The sequence below is a fragment of the Drosophila mojavensis genome, unplaced genomic scaffold (genome assembly GCF_018153725.1).
Source record: "Drosophila mojavensis isolate 15081-1352.22 unplaced genomic scaffold, ASM1815372v1 contig_72, whole genome shotgun sequence".
Lineage (NCBI taxonomy): Eukaryota > Metazoa > Arthropoda > Insecta > Diptera > Drosophilidae > Drosophila > Drosophila mojavensis.
This window is the reverse complement of record NW_025318897.1, coordinates 3,308,038-3,335,764: the sequence shown is the minus strand read 5'-3', so window position 1 is coordinate 3,335,764 and position 27,727 is coordinate 3,308,038. Positions and strand designations below refer to the sequence as shown.

Here is a 27,727-nt window from a genome sequence, read left to right as displayed (position 1 = left end):
TTTCCTAAACGCCAAAGCGCAACCATTGCGTCAACTGCACTGTTATACGGCGCGTGGCTATGAAGCGTGTACTTGTGAAGCGAAGAATTATTTGATTTATTATCTGTTGTCATACGAACATATTTAATATATGGACAATTTTCTAGTGGCGAATGTGACGTTCGTACGTTTTTGAGTTAAAAAAAAAACGAATTCCAAACATTCTTTTATTATTTTTACGAACAGTGACTCCTTGAGCTCTTGATTAGCTCTATAATTGGTACTAAATCTTATTTTAAGCAAATGTTAGTTTTAAAGATAATCACAAAAAACCAAGAGGCAGGCTCCAAAAAAAATTAAGTCGTTTTTTTAAAGAACAGTTTATCCTGAGATTTTAACGAAACCTTAAGTGACAAATTATTAATTATTAATTAATTACGAATAATTTTAAATTATTAGAAATTGGCACATTTTTACAATGTTTTTTATTTGATTCAAAAAAATTAAGTAGTTTTTTTTATTTTTCGAAGGTGACGTGTCGAATGAGACATTTTTTCCACCATTCTTTTTTTTTTTTTTTTTTTTTAATTGTTTAGTAATTTTACATAAATAATAGCATTAGAAATGATTTTCAATATATTCAATTTATTAATTATAATAAAATAGAGAAAACTCGAATTATCATATTTCATAGCATAGTGTCTCAATAATAAGAACAAAATGTGATGTCTCTGGCATCAATAGTGTCCAAAATATAACAGAATTTAAAAAATCACTATATCTTCAGGTCCGATTTTCCTGGCATATCGGAAGAAGCATATTCCGATTTGCCACGCCCCTAGTGAGCGGATCGGGAAAATTTTAACACTATAAATCGGAGATATACACAAGTATGAGTTCAAAATTTCATGTCAAGCTTCAATAGCGCCGAAATAGATTGCGTTCATACGGACAGACGGACAGGGAGCAAGACGGGCATTGCACAAAACTAATATACTAATTCACTTTCGTGAATGAGTATAAAAAATTGCTCTCATATCTTCTGAAATCGACGTGTTCAAACATACTGACAGACGGACAGGTCTAAATCAACTCTGCTCGTCGCCCTGGTCAAGAATATATATACTTTGTGGGGTCTGCCACGCCTCCTTCTGCGTGTTACATACATTTCAACAAAACCATTATACCCTGATTTCCCATTGAAAATAGGTTCAGGGTATAAAACAGAAAATTTTAAAAATGTATGTATCTCAGAAGATATAAGAGCTAGAGACTTGAAATTTGGCATGCATTCTCGTGTATACCATACGCACTACAAGTTTACCAAATAATTCATATAGAGGTCAGGTCTGGGGGTTGGTAAGGATTTTTCCAAAAGTTTTGGGTAACTAAACAATAGACACGACTCGATTTTGTGGGCCTTATGCTTAGGATCATTTTTGCCAGGTAGACTGCCAAGTCACAAAACATCGATATCTTCAATATCTTACCTAAAGATATGCTTAAATATAATGGATATCATACTAAATATTAAATGTGACAACAAATTTCTGCATAAAAAGACTCGGTTAGAAAGGTATATATGTATGCATTTATCAGTGATCAGTACCATTAACCAGGGAACACATAGACTAGACATCTAGACCAAATTTTTTCAACGACGAAAAAATGCGCTGAAGAGACCGGACAACTTCGTATTTTCTCGGCTCGGTCTTTTGAGGGTCAAGCAGTGAAAAAAAGGCACGTCAAAATCAGTGCGCTGCGACCGCTGCCACGAAATGCACACGTTCCCAAACGAAGTACGGTTATGCGCTCTTTTTCCCTTACTCACTCTCTCCCTCTCTTTATGCTCTCTCTATGGTCTCTCAAATAGCAGCAGCGCACAAAAATTGAAAATTATTCGCGACGATACCAGCTCTTTCCTTTTGAGTGAAGGGTATACCGAAATCATAAAAGCGTTTGTTCACGCTCATGCTAACATAATGTAAGCGTTTCGATGGCTATTCGTGGGAAGGTTATGAATGCGTTGATGCGCATAAAGAATAAGGTTTCGTGACGGGCAAGCACACACACACTTGCTGTCTCTGGAAACATATGTGAGCATTTGTGGCTTGTGTGCGTAACTCTTTCTGCCTGAGCAAATTGTAATGTCCAAAATTGACCGTTGATTGGCCTTTGAGTAAGCACATACATTTGCATACATATGTGTACATATGTATGTATGAGATGGGATGATAATTGTCTGGCGATTCAGTAGTTTGTCAACTTTGTATGGTTTGAATTGTAGAGTGACTGTCAAATAAGCCTTTATGACTTAATCAGTAATTTTCGCAATAAAGATCATTTCGACATGTGTATTTCATTTCCATTTGAAGTTTTTATAGTCCACTAGGCAATATATTGCAAAGCATTTAATAAACTTATTAGTGTACCCCGATAAAATTTTTTCGGTTGAAATTTGAATAAAATTTATAATTATAATTATATACAATGTGAGGAGCAATATAAGTATGCACGTATTAATGTATATGAACGTACGTATTTGCTGTTCGTTTATATGCATACACGTGCATATACATGTTGCTCCACACAGCGACGCGAATACTGTAGGAGCGACCCTCGCACTGGAAAGGGGGTCAAAGTCCTGTTAGAGGCGGTCTCTTTCGGTCCTACAGATTCAGCAATGGGTTCGCGTCGCACGCACGACGATCATCGATGACCGTTAGCCGAGGTGCCTTTCGGGCCGGGTGATAGCAGTGGACATTTTCACCCGCATGGCAACAACGGTACTTCGGCCAATGGGGGGCTGCCACGCAATTTGGCGGGAAAGTGGCGTCAGCCAGATCACGCCACTTTACCGTTTTTATGGGCACGAGCAACAGAAAGGCCCCGCTCCAGAGCCGAACAGGCCCCGTTACCACAAGAGGCATGGCCTGGGGTATAAAATGCCACCAGGAGCTCCATACGGCGGTCGAAACTATAGTGAAGATAAGATATAAAGTGAAATTCGTTCAAGCTTTAGAATAAATATCTGATGATGTACTGAGTCATATGCTTTACTGAAGTCAGTATAAAGTCAGTTTGCATTTGTTTAGAAAAACTGTTATCGTCAAGAGAAGTAAATTCTAGTAAATTAGAGGACGTTGATCGATTTTGAGCAAAACCGTGTGGAGATGGTTGAATAATCGATTTGCAAAAATGTTGTAAGGCCGATGTTATAACTTTTTCAAATAACTTCGGAATAGCAGATAATTTCGCAATACCTCTATAATTGGAGATATCAGATCTACTACCTTTTTTATAAAGGGGAATAATGAAAGATTCTTTCCAAATTGAAGGGAACACACAAGTTTCCAAAGACAAATTAAACGATTTTAGTAATGGTGACTGAAGAGAAATTATCGGCACCAGGAGAGAAAGATGATTTCACCGTCCTAATGGTTGCAGCCAGAGGGGCTGCAGTGACCTTAGGAGCATTAATAGAACCATAATCAGGAAGTGAATATGGATATGAGTTGCTGTAGAGATCAGCAGAAGAATAAGAGGTTTGAAAAAAATCTGAAAATAGATCAGAGGAATCCTGGTCATTTCAAGTTTTTTCACCACCAAGGACAAATAAGGACGGCAAACCAGAAGATTTACGCTTCAAGTTTATAAATGAGTAAAATTGTTTAGGATCTCAAGAAAACTGACGTTTGCAACGTATAAGATTATTCTCATAGCAACTAGAATTTAAAAGATTGAAATTTGACTTGGCAATGGAAAATTTAGACCAGTTAACACTTGAACCAGACGTTTTATAATTTTTAATACATTTAGTTCTAATGTTTCTTAAGGTCGAAAGAGTCTCGGTAAACTTATTTCAAACTGGCGAAATACGGCAGAGAGGGACACAAACATCCAGAATAGAGTTTAAGGTGATATAAAAAAAAGGATGCGGCCAAATTACTATCAACCGACTCATATAAAATAGATAAGTCTGTTGAATTAATTAATTCATTAAGCAAAATAAAATTGCATTTACGATAACAACGATTAAGTTTAGAAGGCAAAGGAGTATTAGTGAGAGGATTATCAACAGTTAATAAAACCTCTAAAGTGGGGTGATGTATATCCTCTGGTAAGCAGAAAGGAGTTCATATCACGACATTAATGAGCGAATCATGATTCATGATTAACAAACACAAGATCTAGAGTGCGATTTAGATGATTTGAAAAGGAGTTCATTTGAAACATAGACAGGTTAAACAATCATCAAAAAGGTAGTGATCAATTGTCGGAATAAAGTAATTTGCATTACAAGTTGATGACCAAGAAGTGTTAGGAATATTAAAATCTCCCAACACAAGAAACAAGTCTCTATAATTTACATGCTCATAAATTTCTTTAATACAAGTTTTATGTTGAGCATAAACTTGCACATCAGAAGAGGGAGGAATATAAGATCATGTGATAAATAATGAGCATGATTGGAGAGTTAATTTAACCCCTATGATCTCCGCATCATGAAGGGACGAAATGGTAAACAGTTCAGAGAGGATAGTGGATTTAACAGCAATTAACACCCCACCACCTCTACGCATCGAACGGGCAAGTCTATAAATAGTAAAACAAGTAAGAAAGCTCTAGTCGAGAGTGCCCAACTACGAGATCCCCTGAACCCTTCGAGCAATAGCTGTTTCAATCATTATTCGCGTCTTTCTGCTTACACAAAACACACACACACACACGCGCATACACACACAGGCATATACACACACATCATACACACACACACATACACGCGCACACACAGAGATACGCACGCACGCATAAACACGCATTGGCTGCAGTGGTGGCTTACTAAGGGAACTTAATTGCTCAATAACTTTTCTTGTGGATGTAGTTTCTTCATGAAACTTTCAGATTATGATTATATCATGGATATGTATGTATTTGCCAAAACACAAACCTCTAGTATTTGAAATACGCCTTTTACAAATGTGAGTGTGAGGGGGTGAATTAGGGGTGGGGGGTAAATTTTGACAAAAACCGAAAATGTATAAAATGCATATAAGCACTGACCAAAGAACACATAGATGAGACATGTAGAACAAACTTTTTCACCATCGAAAAAATGTGCATTAGGGACTACTCACCTTCGTAGTTGCTCGGCTCCGTCTCTTACGGCTCGAGCAGTGAAAATACAACACTACAAAGTCAGTTCGTTGCGAGCGCTCAAACGAAATGGTCCCATTCTTATATGAAGCAATACTATGCGCTATTTGTCCTACTCTCTCTCTCACTCTATCTCTCTCTTTAGTCTCTCAAATCACCGAACTCAGCAGCGCACAAAAATTGAATTTTGTTCGCGATGATCCCAGCTCTTTCCCTTTGAAGTGAAGGGTATACCTAATCATAAAAGCGTTTGTCACGCTCATGCAAACAAAATGTAAGCGTTTGTATGGTTATTCGTGAGAAGGGTATGAAAGCGTTGATACGCGTAAACAATATGATAATAAACAATATATACGCGACGGGCAAGTACACACACACTTGTAGTCCCTTGCTACATGTATGAGTATTTGTGACCTGCGTGCGTTACTCTTGCTGCTTGTAGCAATTTTAAAGCCCAGCATTTGCATTTGGTCGGTCTTACGGACTGTCATAACCACTTTACACAGATGTACTATGTATGAACATACATACATATGTACATAAGTACATTTATATATTATTATTGCTAATCATGTTTATAAATGTGTTTATATAAATAATTATATATAATTAAAATTATTTTATACACATTTTTAACCGAAAAAATTATCGTAAAACACTACTAACTTTATTAAATGCTTTGCAATATATGAAATACACATGTCATATTATACTCAAGCGTTACTCATTATTGTCAAAAATTTCTAATTAAGTCATAATGGCCCATTTGATAGTCACCCTACGATTCAAATAATACAAAATTTACAAACGACTAAATCCAGAGACAATTAGCTTGCCATCCCATACAAGCATACACATACACAAATGTATGTATGCATGTGCTCACTTCACAAGGCAGACCAACGGCAACTTTTGGGCTGATAATAGACGAAAATACTGAGAAAGAATTGAGTTTCGCGACGCACGCACACAAAAGCACATACACGTAGCAAGGATGTGTGTGCATGCTCGTCGCGAAAATGTATTCTTTCTGTGCACAACAGCCTGTGCAAATTGTAAAGCCCAGAGACTGCAAGTGTGTGTGTCTGTGTGCACACTCGTCGCGAAAGCATTTCCATGAGTATCAACGCTTTCATACCCTTCTCACGAATAACCATACAAACGCTTACATTTTGTTTGCATGAGCGTGACAAACGCTTTTATGATTAGGTATACCCTTCACTTCAAAGGGAAAGAGCTGGGATCATCGCGAACAAAATTCAATTTTTGTGCGCTGCTGAGTTCGGTGATTTGAGAGACTAAAGAGAGAGATAGAGTGAGAGAGAGAGTAGGACAAATAGCGCATAGTATTGCTTCATATAAGAATGGGACCATTTCGTTTGAGCGCTCGCAACGAACTGACTTTGTAGTGTTGTATTTTCACTGCTCGAGCCGTAAGAGACGGAGCCGAGCAACTACGAAGGTGAGTAGTCCCTAATGCACATTTTTTCGATGGTGAAAAAGTTTGTTCTACATGTCTCATCTATGTGTTCTTTGGTCAGTGATATAAGTATACATACAAAATTTGGAGACTCTAACTTTAAAGATGTAGGAGATATAAATTTATTACTGGTTTTCGATAATATTTTTAACAAAATAACGGAGCAATTTATCGATATTTAAAGCAAAACTCGATATGCGCGTGCTATACACGGACCTAGGAAATGTATGTAACAGGCAGAAGGAGGCGTGGCAGACCCCACAAAGTATATATATTCTTGATCAGGGTGACGAGCTGAGTCGATTTGGCCCTGTCCGTATGTCTGTCTGTCTGTCTGTCCGTCTGTCCGTCTGTCCGTATGTTTGAACGCGTCGATTTCCGAAGATATAAGAGCTAGAGACTTCAATTTTTAAAATGACCGTATATACAGCACGGATGTCGAGTTCGCTTTTAAAATTCGATAAATCATCCCGTTTTTATCGAATAAAAACATTCAAGTTCAAGTCAGATGCCACTACAGCTGATCGTGAATGATTTTTAATTTTTTTAAATTTCTCAAATATTCAATATAATATGTAGATCATATGCTGAAAGTTTCATTAAATTCCATTCAGTCAAAAATTAATTAAAAATCATCAAATATTTGGCCAATTAACAAACGCACGTGCAGCAGCTACAACAATATCGTATACGTGTGCACACATACACTCAAATTTCTTCTAGAACATTCTTAGAATCACATCAGCTGTTAGTTTCGTTTAGTTTTGATAGATGGCGCTGCAGCAGTGAATCTATTTGAGTTTTGCTAACAGAGCTTTTTGAAGTGAGGTGGCGTAGTGTGTTAGCTGCATGACGATCAATCGAGAAGTGTGAGGATCGAATCCAGAGCGCGCAGTTCATGTTAATTTCTTTATTTCAAAATATTTATTTATGGCGCTGTAGCAGTCAACTAATTTCAATTTCGCTACAAGAATTCTTCGTAGGGTTGTGGTGCTCTTATTAGAAATCTGATACGCGGGACCATGAACCATGGGTTCGAATCCAGCTCTGGTTTTCCTTGGCAAATTTGAAATTTTTTTTTTTATGCAAATCAACATTTTGGATAGCAGCTAAATGAAGAAATTTATTAAATATTTTAGACTTTTATTTTTACTAAATTAACAGATATAAAGCCAACAGATATAAAGTCAAAGTCATTGAAGTAAATAAATTAAACGCTTGAAAAATGGGCAACGCTTACGCAGTTTTTTATGCGCTCTTTACATATAGAATTTAATAAATTGTAATCGCATTTCAATAGTGCTTAATTTTCAGCTTTTACTTTAGTATTATATATGCAGTTATTATTTTTATATACCGGTGGTCTAGTGGTTCATATGGTTGAGCTATTATGCATTGGGCTCCGAGTTCAAACCCCGCGGCCGAGCGAAATTTTTAAATAATCAGCTGAAACCGCTCTTTTATGTGTAAGCAGAAAGAAATATTTTTGTTATTAAATCAAAACTAATTTTCATTAAATATAATGTTCCCTATAACAACTAGTAGAAGAGCGTCATGTCATCTATTACTTTTGTTTTGGCAACACATACATACATATGTATGTATGTACACATTGTGTGCTACAATTTGCTTTACATATAAATGCATATGTACATACATATACAAAACATTGTCTTCCACTGCAAATTCTTGTATCCACATACATATGTATGCATGTGTATATTGTACACATATGACTTCGGCTTTTACAAGAAATTTCAAGCGCTACACACACACCCTTGCATATGCATGTGTATATGTTCTAATATATACATATCTATCATCACTATTCAAATGAGCCTTTTTAGCGCTGATTTGATGTAATCGGCGCGCTTTTTAAAAATTTTATTTATTTTTGTTTTTTGAGCCCTAATAAAAAATAAGTCCGTAATTATTATATATGACGACAAAATAAGCATGAAATTAGTTGTAAATCTAATCGGCTGACTGTTTATTTTTTACTTTTGTGGGTTCATTTACATAAAAAACATATGTTTTATTGATTTTTGGCACTGTCCAACACTAAAACTGTAAAACGATTAATCTGTAGCCTACGATTGCCATTGCAGAACAAATTATTGCGAGCTATCTATTTGCGTTAATTATCGTTTTTGTTATCTATTTACAAATAATAATAATTTAAAGAGTTCATTGTATTAATTAACTTTGCTGATCAGTTAAGAGTGACAATAAACGGCGGGTATATAGAAAAGATCGTGTTTTTGGCAAAAGAATTAGTTAACCGATTTCGCTAGAAGTTTTTCGGCAATCGAAGACGTGTCGGTGTGAATGCTGTCTGCTTGGCGCGTAGCAAACGGCCGAAATTTTATGTATGTGTTAGTGAATATATTTACACATTTTCATTTGTATATATATACATATACTTTGTGTGAGAGTGTAACGGACGCCGCGTAACGGCTGAGTGTATGTTAATGTGCATAAATATATACATATTGACTGCATATGAACCTTGTGTGCGTGCTTTAGAGAAGAGACTTTTGCGTGATTCATTAGTGGCGCGTGTTATTCAACTCTGATCTCGGCAAGTTAATAATATAATTATCTCAGTCTTTTTAAAGACTTTTAATCATATTAAAATAATTAATTTATATTTATCTAATATTATTTTCTATTATATATATATATATTATTATTATTATTTTTAAAATATATACATATACATAACCATATATCTACATTTTAATATATAATATTGTTTTCATATATATAAATAATAATATATATATATATTATTATTGTATATGCATTGAAAATAATTAGTATCATTTATAAGTAACTTAATTTTTAAAGTATATATATATATATTTATTATTTATAAAAAAATATAAAAATGCCTAGAACAAAGAGAATTTCTGCTTCAACTAGGTCTCAGAGACAACGAAATAGAAATTTGTTAAATAGGTCCAATCCTGAATATTCGGAGCAGGAAAGGACTCTTAATTTAGAGTCTCTACGTGAGCGTAGGGAAAATGAAGAATACAGTCAAAGTGAAAGAAATAGAAATAGACAGAGGAATCAAGTTCACAGGAACAATATATTAAATAGACTTTCTGATCGAAGCCAAAATACTCTTTTTCGAGCTAATTTGCGCTCAAGCTCTCAGACTAGACAGTTAGAGTTAGATACTTCGCGTCGCTCGCAACGCAGACAAGACCCGATCTACCGGGCAAACGAACAGGAACAGAACACAATAGACCATGCGATTCGGCGAGCCAATTCTCCCGTTAGGCGACTGGAGCAATTGGCTGACACTTCGCGTCGGTCAAGACGCAGACAAGACCCAATCTACCGGGCGAACGAACAAGAACAGAACACAGTAGACCATGCTATTCGACGAGCCAATTCTCCCGTTAGGCAACAGGAACAATTGGCTGACACTTCGCGTCGGTCAAGACGCAGACAAGACCCAGTATATAGGGCAGACGAACAAGAAAGAGACACTCTACGGCGAGCTCACCGTAGGAATGACATTGGACAGCGCCTTTTAGAAAGGGCAAGAGATAGAAGCCAAAGATCGCAGGTTAGGGATGATCCAATTCGTAGGATCATTGAACAAGCACGAAATACTAGTGCAAGGCGAAGTGCTCGCATTCAAGCACGACAGGAAGCTTTTGACGCTAATAGAAACGTATCACAGCGAGTTAGCCAATACCGCAACAATGTGAATAATAGAATAGCTGAGAATAGGCGTAACGCAGCTAGGAACAGGATAGAACGCTCTAATGCCTTTACAGCAAGTAGATCTCAAAATAATAGTATTACTCTTCAGGATCTCATAACAGCTTTTAATAGTACAGTGAAACAGGGACCTGATCAGGTCTGCATTTGTTGCAAAGGTTTATGGTTTTCACACCAAGTAGAAAAAATTTCTCGAGAGGCTATTGAAAGCAAGTGTAGTACAGAAGTTGCTTCAGATATTTTATATCTTTCATCTCGTTTTCCAACCGAAAACGATAAATATAACTTTTGCAAGACATGTAGTTATAGTATCAAGTTAGGTAAAAAACCTAAAGCTTCCATTACAAATGGCTTAGACTTTCCAGAGCTTCCTGATAGCTTAAAGGGCTTAACGCCGCTTGAGGAAAGGCTTATCTCACCACGCCTTCCTTTTATGATAATTAAGTCTTTAGGATATGGTCGCCAAAATGCTATAAAAGGAGCTGTGGTCAATGTACCTATTCATGTGGCCAATGTTGTAACGTCCCTTCCAAGGGCGTTTAGCGAAGCTGAGGTAGTACAGATTCACCTGAAGCGTAGGATGGAATACAGTCATGATTTCATGACTGAAACCATTAGGCCATCAAAAGTAGCTGATGCAATTCGATTTTCAGTCGATACTGAGCTTTACAGGAAGCACCAGGTTACTGTTAATGAACAGTGGCTGTCTTCCTTTTCGTCTGACGAAATTCCATTCGTTGCATCAGCTGAAGACAGGGACTTAGTATCAGAATTAGTACAAAGATCTGCTCAAGCCTCAACAAACGAGCAGAACAGTAGAGAGTCAGAAGATATCAACCCAGGAGGTCAGGAAACACTTTTAGAAAATGTCCCTGTAGAAAATATTGCGATGCAAAGAATAGTTATAGCTCCAGGAAAAGGTCAGCGTCCATTAGATATGATCGAAGATTGCGATTCAGAGGAGCTGGCCTTCCCAACTATCTTTGCAGGCGTAAAAAGGAAATGTAAGGAAAGTTTTACAACCATTGTTAGATCAGAGCTTAGGAATTTTGATAGAAGAGGTTGTAGAACAGACAAATTATTTCTTAACTATAAGAAGTTAGAAATGATTAATATTAGAAACAATACTTCTATTTGCTTACGTAAGCACAGCGCCACTCACGGTATCACTGCAGCTAACGCTCTTAATGAAGAACATATAGATCAATTAGTTCGCCACGATGATGGCTATAGAGTTTTAAAAGGCATTAGGACTTCGCCTGCCCACTGGGAAGCAGAGAAAAAGAAAGTAATGGCTATGATCAGGCAGTTTGGTCTTCCGACCTTTTTTATCACATTTTCGGCAGCAGAAACTAGGTGGACGGAGCTATTAGTAATACTTTCTAGAAATGTAGACAAAGCAGAAATTTCAGAAGATGCAGCAGGCTGCTTAAGTTTTAACGATAAAGCCCGTCTTATTAGAGCCGATCCTGTGACTTGTGCTAGATATTTTGACTTTCGCTATAGACAGATTTTGAAGCTAATGAAGAAGGAAAATGGTGTTTTTGGTAGGCATTTTGTTTTAAAGTATTATTGGAGAGTTGAGTTCCAGCAGAGAGGCTCCCCCCATATTCACGGCATGTTTTGGCTGAAAGATGCCCCCAAGTTTGATTCATCTGATGAGTCAAGCATTCCTAGAGTAAAGTCGTTTATTGATCAGTTTATCACAACTGATACTGATTGCCCGGATGTGGCTCCATATTTGGAGTACCAAATCCACAATCACGGCCACTCATGTAGGCGAGAAGTTAGGGCACACAAAATTTGTAGATTCGGTATTCCATACCCCCCTATGCCCCAAACAGAAATTTTGTTTCCTTTTGAAGAGGATGCTCAAAATTTAGATGAGCATCGTAGGAATTTTCAAAAAATTCAGAGCTTCTTGGAGCATTCGTTTGATCGTGAAACCATAGAGTCTCTAAATAATTTTAATAGTTTTTTGTCCCACGATCAACTTAACCTTAGTTATGAGTGCTATATTAATGCACTTAGGTCTAGCATCAAGAAGCCGAAGATATATTTAAAGCGATCATTCGCTGCAATTAAGCTTAACGCTTACAATAAACATCTTCTCCAACTGCAGCGAGCCAATATAGATATTCAGTTCATATTAGATCCCTATGCTTGCTGCAGTTACGTCGTTAATTATATTAACAAGTCCCAGAGAGGAATTTCAAAATTAATGCGTGAAGCAGTTAGTGAGATTAGTAGGGGCAATGTATATCAGGGCAATATATATCAATACTTCCTTGCCAGAGCATCGGGTTAGGATGCTTAAATCTAGACAGCAGTTAGAAAATTTACCCGATGGCTCTACAGACATATTTTTATTGGGGCTCTTAGAGCATTATGTTCAGCGCCCAGATGCTTTAGATAATATATGTCTAGCTGATTTTGCAGCTTTTTATAGTTTTAGCAAACAGCAGGGTGGAGCCCGCCAAGAGTCAGTAGATCTAGATGACCCAGAAGCACCAACATCTGAATCAATAGTTTTTGCACTTCGCAATGGTAGTGGTTTTATTAGGAAAAGACGCTCTCCCAGTATTATTAGGTATAGAAGATTTAATATTAATACTGAGAGAAGCCAGTATTTTAGGGAATTAGTAATGTTATATGTTCCGTGGAGAGACGAGGAGGTAGAACTAGTGAGAAGAGACTGCGAATCGTTTTGTAGCAATAATCAGGAGTTAGTGGAAACAAACCGTAGGAAGTATAATAGCTTAGATGATAGTGAGCTTCAGAATGCTCTTAACGACGCAGTTCAGGAAGAGAATGAAGGCAATATTGAAAATGGAGAGGTAGTAGATGATAGGTTTAGAGTGTTAGGATTGCCAGAAATAGATTCAAGATTGAATGTATTAAACATCAATGGTAGGGATGAGAATCAGGATGTAGATAATAACAATATCCGTCTAATTAAGCTGCCACCTTTGTTTTCGTCCGATAGAATCCAAGATCTAGTCAGATCTTTAAATTTAAAACAGAAGACTTACTTTACACATGTACTGCACAATGTGAAAAGTAAGTCAACATTTTACGAATTCCTTGGAGGTGGTGCTGGTGTCGGAAAGAGCCGACTGATCACCTCCATTTTTCAAGCATTATCCCATATGTTTAATAGTAGGCCTGGGAATAGTGATTCAGCAAAAATTTTACTCTGTGCCCCAACAGGTAAAGCTGCTTTCGGAATTAGTGGTTCGACACTACATTCCATGTTCTCTCTACCAGTTAACCAATCAGGTTCTGATTTGAGAGCTTTAAGTAATGACTTAGTCAATAGCTTACATTCAAGGTTAATAGACCTTAAACTTATTATAATAGATGAAATATCTATGGTAGGCTCCAAAATGTTTTCCCAGTTAGACTCCCGTCTAAAACAAATTTTCAAAAATACTTCTCCATTTGGTGGTATATCTGTCATAGTGTTTGGGGATCTACGACAGTTGTCACCAGTAGGCGATCGTTGGATTTTCGAATCCAACTCCCATGATCCCTACAGTGCAATATACGCTTCATCGCTCTGGGATCTCTTTAAGTATTTTGAGCACACAGAAATAATGCGACAACGGGAGGATCAAAGTTTTGCTTCGGCTTTAAATAATATGGCATCGGGAAATATGACACCCGATGATATTACCCTTATCCGATCCCGCATTTGTCAGCCATCGGATGTTCCCGATGATGCAATTCATCTGTTTAGCACAAATGCGGCGACAGATACATATAATACTATAAAGCTTAACGCTATTGCAACGGATCCATTTATTTCCGTTGGCGAAGATATTATTAAAGCTACCCATTTAAATGCAGCAAATAGGGAAAGAATTTTAGATGTCGTGGGTAGCTTTAGGTCGTCCGAAACACAGGGTCTATGTAAATCCCTCCTTTTAAAAACAACTGCCAAGTATATGATTAGGGTCAACGTAGATACTGAGGATGGGTTAGTTAATGGGGCAGCAGGAATTTTGATGCAAATAGATTTCGATGCATCCAACGCTCCAAATGTTTTATGGATGAAATTTCCAGAAGATAGTGTAGGAGTTCTTGCTCGCTCAAAGTGTACACATCGTACAGAACCTTCATGGACCCCAATTCAGAAAATAGTTCGAAACTTCCAATATAGGAAAAATGAGCAAGTTTCCATTGACCGTAGGCAGTTTCCAGTTGTACCTGCAGAAGGTATAACTATTCACAAAAGCCAGGGAGCTACGTATAGCAAAGTGGTGGTTCACACTTGCTCTCGAATGCAGCATGCTGCAACATACGTAGCTTGTAGTAGGGCAACAACTGCTTCGGGGCTGTTTATTATTGGAGATTTTGTTCCTCCTAAACCTCCCAAAAATGATGATAAGGTCCAAACCGAAATAGTCCGATTGCGCACTGAAAAGCTTCTTCGATCACATTATGATCATTTAGTTGACAGTTCCGCCTTAGATATTTTTTTCCACAACACTCACAGCATTAATTGTCACATTGAAGACATTCGATCTGACAGATTAATGCTCCTGTCCTCCATTCAAACGAAAATGTAAATATTCCAGGGTTTAGTATTGTTGTCCGTCTTGATTGCGAGGTAATACCTAATGCAATTCGACCTAAAAGGGGGATCATCATTTATGCTAGGGATACAGTCTTAAATAGTATGTCAAGCTGCTTGAGCGTCAGGAAAATAAACGGATCAGCCGTTTTTGAGTACGTCGCGTTTAGGTACAAATCGTTAAGCTTCATAGTTGGTTATAAAAGTCCGTCTTATCCCGTCCGATTGGTTAATTCAGAATTTCAGAATCTATTTTTGCAATATCCCTTTTTGACAGAAAGCTGTCTAATTTTAGGAGATTTTAATTTGTGTTTGAACAAATTTGAATCAGCTAGGAATTTATATGATGATTTAGTTAGCAGAAGCTTTAGAAGCTTATTGGATTTGAAAACGTCTACAACCAATTGTGATTCGCACATTGATTGGGCGTTTTCAAATCTATCTCATGAATATATTAGTGCTAGAACTTTCGAAACAGTTTATAGTTACCACAGTGGTATTTCAGTAAGTATTCAGGATAGGGAAGTTTAGTATAGCTTTAGTGTAAATATTTTACAATATATATGTATATGTAAGTTTTTTACTTAATTTATATTTTTAAATAAATTAATTTGAAGTTTGAATTTAATGTGATTTTTTATTAGCTTGATTAGTTTAAGTGTTTCAAAATATTTATGTATTTAATTAAATGAGTTTTATATTTATCTTTTTTAAATACATCGAAATTAAAATTGTAACCATACTAAATGTGCATTTTTATTAGTTTGGTTCAGGGTATTATCTAGTCGAGCACTCTCGACTAGAGTTTTCTTACTTGTTTGGTATAATGTTCGATGATGATTGCACCGAAGGTAGATTTAATGAAACAGGAGTCGATTTGTTACAATTCTTAGGTTTGAATTCATGCACAGCTACATGAGGTGGCCAGAATTTAGAATCACATATAGTTTTAAAGTATTCCAACGGCACATTAATCTTAAATGAAGCTATTTCTCGCGGAGTTGCGAAACTAAACTTCGATATAAAAAAATTGGCTGAAATCTTGCTAGAAATAAAAGTAGATACTGCCTCACATGTCGTATCAGATGAATGTCTAGTTAAAAATTTTTGCTTTCGAGGAGAGACGACAGATAAGGTGATGCCCGTAGTGGCTTGTCACTCTTTGTTTGAACAACAATAGGAGAAGTATCCAATTTTTGAACAGGGACTTGAGTTTCCATAGCAGCATCAATAGGAGAAACAATAGGTTGGTGACCTGGTGCTATAGGATTTAGTGAATTAGGAGCCGCTGACAATACATAAACACAAGGTTAGGGAGGAGCAAGGAGGACTTTCAAAGCTATACCTTTTTAATATTTCTTCAGTAGAAGCAATATCACTGGCTAACTGCTTAGAAATCTTCTTCAGTTTTAAAAATTAAGCCGTCACAGCACTATACATTTTAGAAAACTTGACCTGTTTTTCCAAGCAAATCGGACATGACCCGCGTACGCCTCCACTACCAGCTCTAGCTGTGGACATAATCTTGTCGTACTCACGCCCAGTAAGACCTGCACGCTTAGTATGCATCAAATTATCGCACAACCAGCAATTCATAAATTGCGCTTGTGCAGAGTCAACTGCCTGCCTGAAAGTGCAAGATTTTTTGCAACTTATATTGGCAATGGGGATCAAACCAAATTACAGAATGAAAACAGAAACATAATAAAGACAAAGAGAGATATTAATATGTTGAGAGAGCGAGTCCAACAACAAACAACCGTTACAGAGCGGAACGAAAGTACACAGCGAGAGAGTATACTTGCACAGCACAAGATCAAAATCGAGAGAGGCAAATACAACAACGATAGTAAGTGAGAGCAATTATGCAAGCACTCACACTAAGAAACGTATAAAGAGTGAAATGGGGAGAGCGCCAAAAAATAGAAACACAAAAGCAAAATGCAAATACTGTAAATACTAAACCGACGCTGCACCAAAACTTCACAAATTAACAAAGCTGTTATTAACAAGTAAGAAAACTCTAGTCGAGAGTGCTCGACTAGATACTACTACAAATAATAACAAGTAAAAAAGTTGCAGTCGGGCGATAGCGATTGCAGAATACTCATTCACAGACCAAACGTTGTCAACCAGAGCTTATAGTGCAATTTTCAAGTCTAGTGCGCAACAAAAAACAGGGCATGATCCCATTAAAATTGGAAAATCATCATTGCATTTAAATTACATATATAATTTATACAATTTTGATTTTTATTATATATTCACATATGTACATATATTGGATACCGGCTCCAAGCTAGCAGCAGATCAGCGCGATTTTATACATGTGCACACACTCATCGTCTATTTTATGCGAACAGACAGAAGCGCGCCTTTTCTCACATTCTTAGAATTTCGATTGATTTCTGGACTTTCTAGCCGTTACTGTAGTTTTGTCTGATGACGCTCTCTTAATAAGCTATTCTATTTTAGCAATTGGCTGGTCAAGCAAAGCAGTGGTGCGGGTGCTAAAGGCGAAGTAATGTTAGAGTAGGAGGCTCGAACCTCTTCGGTGTTATTTTTTTTTTTTTTTTTTTCATACACATTTCGTTTTTTATAAAATAGATATTTTATTGGGAAGGTGTGAGCTTGAATGAATGGCACTTAATACTTTTCTTTTTCTTAGTCGATTAATTTTATAAGTTTAAATTTGTTTCTTCTTAAATTGCCTTCAAATACATATACGCATATACATACATATGTATATATGTAAGTCTGCACGCATAGCATCAAGCATTCCAACTTTATACACGCGCTCATTTGTATGTATGTATGTATATACACATAAATGCGTACTCTAGCATATTCTAAGAATCTCCGTTGCGATTGATTTGTCTTTGCATTGTTTTTGAATTTCCAGCCGCTACACTGGCTTTTCTTTGCTCTATAGCGGCATAACAATAATGTGATTTCGTTTTAATTACTGCTGTTCGAAACGACGCGGTGGTGCTGTAGGTAGAAGCGCCGGCGATCTTTATTTTAGTTATTTTGACAAACATGCTATTTGGCTTGGGTGCGAGTTCAAATCCCGCGGAAAACTTGTTTTTGTAAATTTTTGTTATTTTAGCTTTTTTATATATTTTAAATTTCATAAATATGTTTCTTTCCGTATTATGAAGCTTATTTATATGTACAAATACATAAATAGATCGCAGACGCATATAAGTGCCGCGATTCGGGCGTAGATATATGTACATATTTTTCACCCATCTTAATAGAATCGAAACATCAGCTTACGTGCAAAATTTCAGCATTCTAGGTTTACAACTTTAGGAGATACAGTTTTATCCGATTTGCCACGCCCCCAATGGGCGGAGATATATCCGCCATAGCTCGTGATCTTGGGTGGTAAACGCCAAATACCAAACTAACTGCTGATGTGATTCTAGTAATTTGCTAGAATAACCAAACTAATAATAACGCACATTTAGTATGGTTAAAATTTTAATTTCGGTGTATTTAAAAATATAAATTAAATAGAAAGAAACTCATTTAATTAAATATATAAATATTTTGAAACAATACTGAAATCGACGCGTTCAAACATACGGACAGGCGGACAGGGCCAAATCAACTCAGCTCGTCGCCCTGATCAAGAATATACATACAAAATTTGTGGGGTCTGTCACGCCTCCTTCTGCCTGTTACATACATTTCAACAAAACCATTATACCCTGATTTCAAATTTTCAATGGGTTCTGTGTATAAAAATAAAAATAATAACAATAATAAGTAAAATTAAAATATGATTAAATAATAAGCAATGAGACAGAAGTTTTTGAAGAAACAATTTTTTTTTTTAATCTTCTTCTTTGCCGGTATTGCGCGAGTTACGTCTAGGGCCTTATAGGCAAGCTCTCGACTATTTTGCAGCGGCGACACAGATAGAGAAGCTACCAAGAAGAAGACAGTTCTTAGAATTCTGTCAGCCGCGATGCAGGCAGCAAAACGACAGAGGCAAGAAGTGCAAAAGCAGACCTTGCAGGCAGATCTATTTTTGACAATCAGCCGACAAGTTAAATAAAAACAGAGCTAATCAAATTTAAATAAAAAAAGTCCATTAATCGAAGAGACTAGATACCATAACTCGCGCAAATAAAAATAATAAAAAAATAAAGTTAATACAAAACAAGTAAGAAAACTCTAGTCGAGAGTGCTCGACTAGATACTACCCTGAACCCAACAAATGAAAATGCCCATTTAGTATGTCTGAAATTTCAATTTCGATGTATTTAAAAATATAAATAAAACACCAAACTCATTTAATAAAATATAAAAATATTTTGAAACAATTAAAAAAGTTAACATCAGTTGCACCGATCGGGATTCGAACCGCGGCTTCTCGATCGATCGTCATGCAGCTAACACACTACGCCACCTCACTTCGCCAAGTGGCGCTGGCAAAACTCAAATAGATTCACTGCTGCAGCGCCATCTACCAAAACTAAACGAAACTAACTGCTGATGTGATTCTAAGAATCTGCTAGAATAACCAAACTATAAAAAACGCACATTAAGTATGGTTAAAATTTCAATTCCGGTGTATTTAAAAATATAAATTAAATAGAAAGCTCATTTATGAAAATATAAAAATATTTTGAAACAATTAAAAAAAATTAACATCAGCTGCACCGATCGGGATTCGAACCGCGACTTCTCGATCAAGCGTCATGCAGCTAACACACTACGCCACCTCACGTGCTGCTGCACGTGCGTTTGTTAATTGGCCAAATATTTGATTATTATACCCTGAACCCATTTTCGATGGGAAATCAGGGTATAATGGTTTTGTTGAAATATATGTAACAGGCAGAAGGAGGCGTGGCAGACCCCACAAAGTATATATATTCTTGATCAGGGCGACGAGCTGAGTTGATTTGGCCCTGTCCGTCTGTCTGTCCGTCTGTCCGTCCGTCCGTCTGTCCGTCTGTCCGTATGTATGAACGCGTCGATTTCAGAAGATATAAGAGCTAGAGACTTCAAATTTTTTTTTTAAATGTCCGTAATTACAGCGCGCATATCAAGTTTATCATTAAAAATCGATAACTCATCCCGATCTTTTTTATCGATAAAAAACCCTATCGAAAACCAGGTTTAAAATTATATCTTCTACACCTTTATTGCTAGAGTCTCAAAATTTTTAATGTATGCTTATATGCAATTTATACAATTTCGGTTTTTGTTAAAATTTACCCCCCACCCTTAAATTCACCCCCTCACCCTCACTTTTGTAAAAAGCGTATTTCAAATACTAGAGACTTTGGCAATTACATGCATATTCATGTTATAATCATAATCTAAAAGTTTTATGAAGATCGTACGTCCATAAAAAAAGTTATTAAACAATTAAGTTCTCATAGTAAGCGCACACTGCAGCCCATGCGTGTTTATGCGTGGTTGCTTGTATGTGTATGTGTGTGTGTGTATGCGTTTGTGTCTGTATGCGTGTGTGTGTGTATGTGTGTCTGTATGCGTGTGTGTGTATGTATACCTGTGTGTGCGTACGTGCGTGTGTGTGTGTGTGTGTGCGTGTTTCTTGTGTAAGCTGAAAGTCGCGAAAAAGTATTGAAATATCTATTGCTCCAAGGGTTCAGGGGATCTCGTAGTCGAGCAGTCTCGACTAGAGCTTTCTTACTTGTTTTTATTAATTTTTGACTGAACGGAATTTAATGAAACTTTCAGCATATGATCTACATATTATATTAAATATTTTAGAAATTTAAAAAAATGAAAAATCATTCACAATTAGCTATAGTGGCATCTGACTTGAACTTGAATGTTTTTACTCGATAAAAACATAACGGGATGATTTATTGAATTTTAAAAGCAAACTCGACGTCCGCGCTGTATATACGAAGTCGGGTGTAGTTATCGATTTTTAAAGCAAAACTCGATATCCGCGTGGTATACACGGACATTTTACAACAAAATTTAGGTCTCTAGCTCTTGTATCTTCTGAAATCGACGCGTTCAAACATACTGACAGACGGACAGATGTAGAGACGTACAGACGTACAGACGGACGGGCAGACAGACAGACGGACAGGGCTAAATCAACTCAGCTCGTCGTCCTGATCAAGAATATATATACTTTGTGGGGTCTGCCACGCCTCCTTCTGCCTTACATACATTTGAACAAACCCATTATACCCTGATTTCCCATTGAAAATGGGTTCAGGGTATAAAAAGAAAAGAGCCTGTGAAAAATGTGTACGTACTCTCTATGTTAAAAGATGCGTGGGGTCGACTACCTTCACAGGTCAAATAAAGAAATATTAAAAAGTTGAAAAAGCTTTCTTGTCAGCTGTTTTGTTTTTATACCCTGAACCCATTTTCAATGGGAAATCAGGGTATAATGGTTTTGTTGAAATGTATGTAACAGGCAGAAGGAGGCGTGGCAGACCCCACAAAGTATATATATTCTTGATCAGGGCGACGAGCTGAGTTGATTTGGCCCTGTCCGTCTGTCTGTCCGTCTGTCCGTCCGTCCGTCTGTCCGTATGTATGAACGCGTCGATTTCAGAAGATATAAGAGCTAGAGACTTCAAATTTTTTTTAAATGTTCGTAATTACAGCGCGCATATCAAGTTTATCATTAAAAATCGATAACTCATCCCGATCTTTTGTTATCGATAAAAAACCTTATCGAAAACCAGTTATAAAATTATATCTTCTACACCTTTATTGCTAGAGTCTCCAAATTTTTAATGTATGCTTATATGCAATTTATACAATTTCGGTTTTTGTTAAAATTTACCCCCCACCTCTATGTCCACCCCCTCACCATCATGTTTGTAAAAAGCGTATTTCAAATACTAGAGACTTGTGCTTTGGCAATTACATGCATATCCATGTCATAATCATAATCTGAAAGTTTCATGATGATCGTACGTCCACAAAAAAGTTATTAAGCAATTAAGTTCTCATAGTAAGCGCTCACTGCCGCCCATGCGTGTTTATGCTTGTGTGTGTATATGTATGTAATTGTTTGTGTATGTGTGTGTGTGTGTGTGTGTGTATGTGTGTATGTATGTGTGTGTATGTGTATGTATGCCTGTGTGTGCGTGTGTGCGTGCGCGTGTGTGTGTGTGTGTGCGTGTTTCTTGTGTAAGCTGTAAGACGCGAAAAATTATTGAAATAGCTATTACTCCAAGGGTTCAGGGGATCTCGTAGTCGAGTAGTCTCGACTAGAGCTTTCTTACTTGTTTTTTATTATCTTCTGTTAATAGAAACATATTTTTTTTTTACTTACTAATCTATATATATAAAAGAGAGTTGTGTAAAAGTGTCTTAGCACTTATAAGTCGAGATCTGCTGGACCAATTTTCATGGTTTTTGATTTGTTGGATTTGTCTCCGCCACGAGTAGGTCAGTAGATCTTTAAAATACTGAGAAAATTTGACGAATACTTGATAAACGCGGTTTTTTCCCTAAAGATTCAAATTTCCATTTATACTCAGTAGCCTTGACAACAGTGACAGTTTCGGTCCTGTATAGAAGTAAATAAACAAATGTAGTCAGTCAGTCTACGGCACAGCCTCGAGCAGACCTGACTATTCAACAAAATAAAAAAAATAAAAATAAAAAAAAAGACTATTCAAAAAATAAAAATAAAAATAAAAATAAAAAAAAAAAAAAAACAAAAAAAAAAAATGTTTTTTTCCAAATCAAAAAGAAAAATATTTCAAATCAAAAATCTGCAAAAATTCAAAAAAATCAAAAGATTAAAACCTGACTGTTCAAAAAATAAATAAAAAATTCAAAATTCGAAATTAAAAAAAAAGTTAATTATTAAAAAGTGTATTTTTGGCTTTTTATATTTTTGGACTTTTAAACTATATAAATATTTCAAATCAAAAATCTGCAAAAATTTAAAAAAAAAATCAAAAGATTAAAACCTGACTAATCAAAAATAAATAAAAAATTCAAAATTCGAAATTAAAAAAAAAAAAAAAAGTTAATTATTAAAAAGTGTATTTTTGGCTTTTTATATTTTTGGACTTTTAAACTTTATAAATAATAATTATGCGCGTGCGTACAAAAGCTAAATATCTCGAATGTTCAGGTATTTGTTTGTCTCAAACATAAATTTGTGAAAATTATTTATATTTATATTTCTCGATTGTTTTATATAATAACAAGTAAGAACGTTGCAGTCGGGCGATACCGATTGCAGAAGACTCATTCACAGCCCAAACGCTGTCAACCAGAGTATATAGTGCAATTTTCAAGTCTAGTGCGCAGCAAAAAACACGGCATGATGCCATTAAAATTGGAAAATCATCGATAGCTATTGCATTCAAATTACATACATATATAATTTATACAATTTTGATTTTTATTATATATTTATATCCATACATTTGATACCGGCTTCAAGCTAACAGCAGATCAGCGCGATTTTCCTATGCTTGTGCACACACTTATCGTCTATTCTATGCGTACAGACAGAAGCGCGCCTTTTCTCACATTCTTAGAATTTCGATTGATTTCTGGAATTTCTAGCCGTTACTGTAGTTTTGTCTGATGACGCTCTCTTATGAGGCTATTCTATTTTAGCAACTGATTTCTGGAGCAAAGCAGTGGCGCGGGTGCTAATAACAATAATATGATTTCAATTTAACTACCAATCGAAACGACGCGGTGGTGCTGTAGGCTGAAGCGCCGACGATCTTTATTTTAGCTATTTTGACAAACATGCTGTTTGGGTTGGGTGCGAGTTCAAATCCCGCTGAAAACACTTTTTTGTAAATTGCAAATTTTTGTTATTTTAGCTTTTTTATATTTTATTAATTTTATAAAAATGTTTCCTTCCGTGCTATCAATGCCTATTAAGCCTACTTATGTGTACATATACATAAATAGATGGCTGACGCATATAAATGTCGCAATTCGGGCACTGTAAATGCCGATTGCCACGCCCCTAGTGGCCGTAGACTCCTCAATTTTAGCCAGTTCTTAGAACGAGCAACCGGTTACCTAAATACAAAATTTGAATTCTTACGCTCAAAACATGTGAAAATTACAGGGTATTTTTCGATATGCCACGCCCATAAAGAGGCTTAAAAATTATTTTTGGGGCATCAATAGAGGAGGCCACCAGTAACTTAACTATCTAAATTTGAAGCTTCTAGCTCTTAAACTGTAGGAGATATAAACATTTGCGGTTTGCCACGCCCCCTATAGGCGGACATATATCTACCATAGCTCGTTGGACGTGGGTGGTCAACTCGCGTATATATACAAAATTTCAGGTCTCTAGCATCAATAGTGCCTAAAATATAGCAGAATTCGAAAAATCACTATATCTTCAGGTCCGATTTGCCACGCCCCTAATGGGCGTAGATATATAATTTTTTCACCTATCTTCATAGAATTAAAACATCAGCTTACATGCAAAATTTCAGCATTCTAGGTTTATAACTTTAGGAGATACAGTTTTATCCGATTTGCCACGCCCCTAATGGGCGGAGATATATCCGCCATAGCTTGTGATCTTGGGTGGTCGGCGCGGACCTACATACCAAATTTCAGCTTTCTAGCTCTTCAACAAACATGATTTCTGGTATATCGGAAAATGCATTTTCCGATTTGCCACGCCCCTAGTGGGCGGATCGGGAAAATTTTAACACTTTATAAATCGGAGATATACACGAGTATGTGTTCCAAATTTCAAGTCTCTAGCTTCAATAGCGCCGAAATAGATTGCGTTCATACGGACAGACGGACAGACGGACGGACAGCAAGACGGACATTGCACAAAACCAATATACTCATTTCACTTTCGTGAATGAGTCTAAAAATGTCGCGTCCTAGAAGATCTAATCTTTCCCGGCGGACCCATAATGCAATTAGGCAACGGAATATCACCAGTCAATTCTCTGACGAAGAGCGAGAAATCGCCAGAGAAAGCCTCCGCGTTAGTACCCAGCAAAGAAGGGCCTTAATTCGTGCTTCTCAAAGAGAGGCAGCCCGTGAAATGGCAATAAGAAATGGTTCAAGGATTGATTTGAATCGAGAAGCGTTTCGATATGATTGCACCATTGACTATAGCTTGAATCGTTTAGTTTGCATTGGTCCAATGGACGTTGTTTGCCAGCATTGTGGCGCATTGAAGTTTACTAGTGAAACGCCTGGTTTGTGCTGCCTTAGTGGTAAAGTGACATTGCCATTAGTGGTCCCGCCACCAGAGCCATTGCGTTCCCTACTTTTCTAGCGAACACTCAAAAATACAATGCCTGTTTCCAATTCGGGGCAGAGACAAATCCAACAAATCAAAAACCATGAAAATTGGTGCAGCAGATCTCGAATTATAAGTTTTGTAACAAACTCTACTTTGTTTTATATATATAGAGACTGTTAGGCGGTACGAAGTTCGCCGGGACAACTAGTATAGTATATAGTTTAATTGACCTAATTTCATTTAAAAAAAATAGAATATGCATATTCTTACTGTTTTTATTTCGCTTCAAAGCAAAAAATTAAAATTTGTCCCTGTGTGTAAACACTTTCTTGCCAAACTGTATATACTGAAATTTGCAAGTGTTTGAGCATCGCAAGCATTGCTGCAAAACGAAACTAATGGTACTCAAAGTCGCCAAGTATTCTGTTTTACTTTACTTCTTACGCTTTGAGCAGAGTAAAACAAAAACGTAGACAAACGAAACGAAAGGAAACGAAAAGCGAGTAACATCAAAACAAGTAAGAACGTTGCAGTCGGGCGTTACCGACTAGGGAATACTCATTCACATCCCATCAACAATTTAGTAGTTAAGTTTCGCTCTAATACTGTAGAATACAGTATACAGAATACAGGTTTTTCCGATTTGCCACGCCCCAACTGGGCGTAGACATCTCATTTTTGGTCAGTTTTTAGAAAGAGATAACAGTACCCTAACTGCAAAGTTTGAATGCTACCCTCAAGAAATGTGAAAATTACAGGGTATTTTTCGATATGCCACGCCCCTAAAGAGGCGTATAAATTATTTTTGGGGAATCGATAGAGGAGGCTACCAGTAACTCTATCCAAATTTGAAGCTTCTAGCTATTATACTTTAGGAGATATAAACTTTTGCGGTTTGCCGAGCCCCCTGAGGGCGGACATATATCCGACAAAACTTTTTGGTCTTGGGTGATCAGTCCGAGTATATATACAAAATTTGAGGTCTCTGCCATCAATAGTGTTCAAAATATAGGAGAATTTAAAAAATCACTATATCTTCAGGTCCGATTTACCACGCCCCCAATGGGCGTAGACTTATAATTTTATCTTTAGACTTTATAGAATCATACCATTAGCTGACGTGCAAAATTTCAGCATTCTAGGTTTACAACTTTAGGAGATACAGTTTTATCCGATTTGCCACGCCCCTAATGGGCGTAGATATATCCGCCATAGCTTGTGATCTTGGGTAGTCAACGCGGACCTACATAGCAAATTTCAGCTTTCTAGCTCTTTAACTAACATGATTTCTGGTATATCGGAAAATGCATTTTCCGATTTGCCACGCCCCTAGTGGGCGGATCGGGAAAATTTTAACACTTTATAAATCGGAGATATACACGAGTATGTGTTCCAAATTTCAGGTCTCTAGCTTCAATAGCGCCGAAATAGATTGCGTTCATACGGACAGACGGACAGACGGACGGACGGACAGACGGACGGACAGTAAGACGGACATTGCACAAAACCAATATACTGATTCACTTTCGTGAATGAGTATAAAAATTGTACGGTACTTTTATTGCGCGTTGATCACCGCTGCTAAATCAAGATAGAATTGGCTAATTGGCCATGATTAATGAAATTATGGTTTTAAATTTCAATTTGAAAAAATATATATACATACATATCTATATATATAAAAGAGAGTTGTGTAAAAGTGTCTTAGCACTTATAACTCGAGATCTGCTGGACCAATTTTCATGGTTTTTGATTTGTTGGATTTGTCTCCGCCACGAGGCGGATCAGTAGATCTTTAAAATACTGAAAAAATTTGACGAATACTTGATAAACGCGGTTTTTTCCCTAAAGATTCAAATTTCCATTTATACTCAGTAGCCTTGACAACAGTGACAGTTTCGGTCCTGTATAGAAGTAAATAAACAAATGTAGTCAGTCAGTCTACGGCACAGCCTCGAGCAGACCTGACTATTCAACAAAAAAAAAAAAGACTATTCAACAAAAAAAAAAAAAAACAGACTATTCAACAAAAAAAAAAAAAAAAAAAAAAAAAAAAAAACTATTCAAAAAAAAAAAAAAAAATAAATAAACAAAAAAAAAATGTTTTTTTTCCAAATCAAAACGAAAAATATTTCAAATCAAAAATCTGCAAAAATTCAAAAAAATCAAAAGATTAAAACCTGACTGTTCAAAAAATAAATAAAAAATTCAAAATTCGAAATTAAAAAAAAAAAAAGTTAATTATTAAAAAGTGTATTTTTGGCTTTTTATATTTTTGGACTTTTAAACTTTATAAATATTTCAAATCAAAAATCTGCAAAAATTAAAAAAAAATCAAAAGATTAAAACCTGACTAATCAAAAATAAATAAAAAATTCAAAATTCGAAATTAAAAAAAAAAAAAAAGTTAATTATTAAAAAGTGTATTTTTGGCTTTTTATATTTTTGGACTTTTAAACTTTATAAATAATAATTATGCGCGTGCGTACAAAAGCTAAATATCTCGAATGTTCAGGTATTTGTTTGTCTCAAACATAAATTTGTGAAAATTATTTATATTTATATTTCTCGA

The 27,727-nt window shown here is 36.3% G+C and overlaps 1 protein-coding gene across 5 annotated transcripts in view; it reads left to right on the top strand.

Moving 5' to 3' along the window:
- The window catches only part of LOC6585871 (b(0,+)-type amino acid transporter 1), an 88,375-nt gene that overhangs the window by 27,839 nt on the left and 32,809 nt on the right, over nt 1–27,727 (top strand). The gene's annotated exons all lie outside the window — the stretch shown is intronic.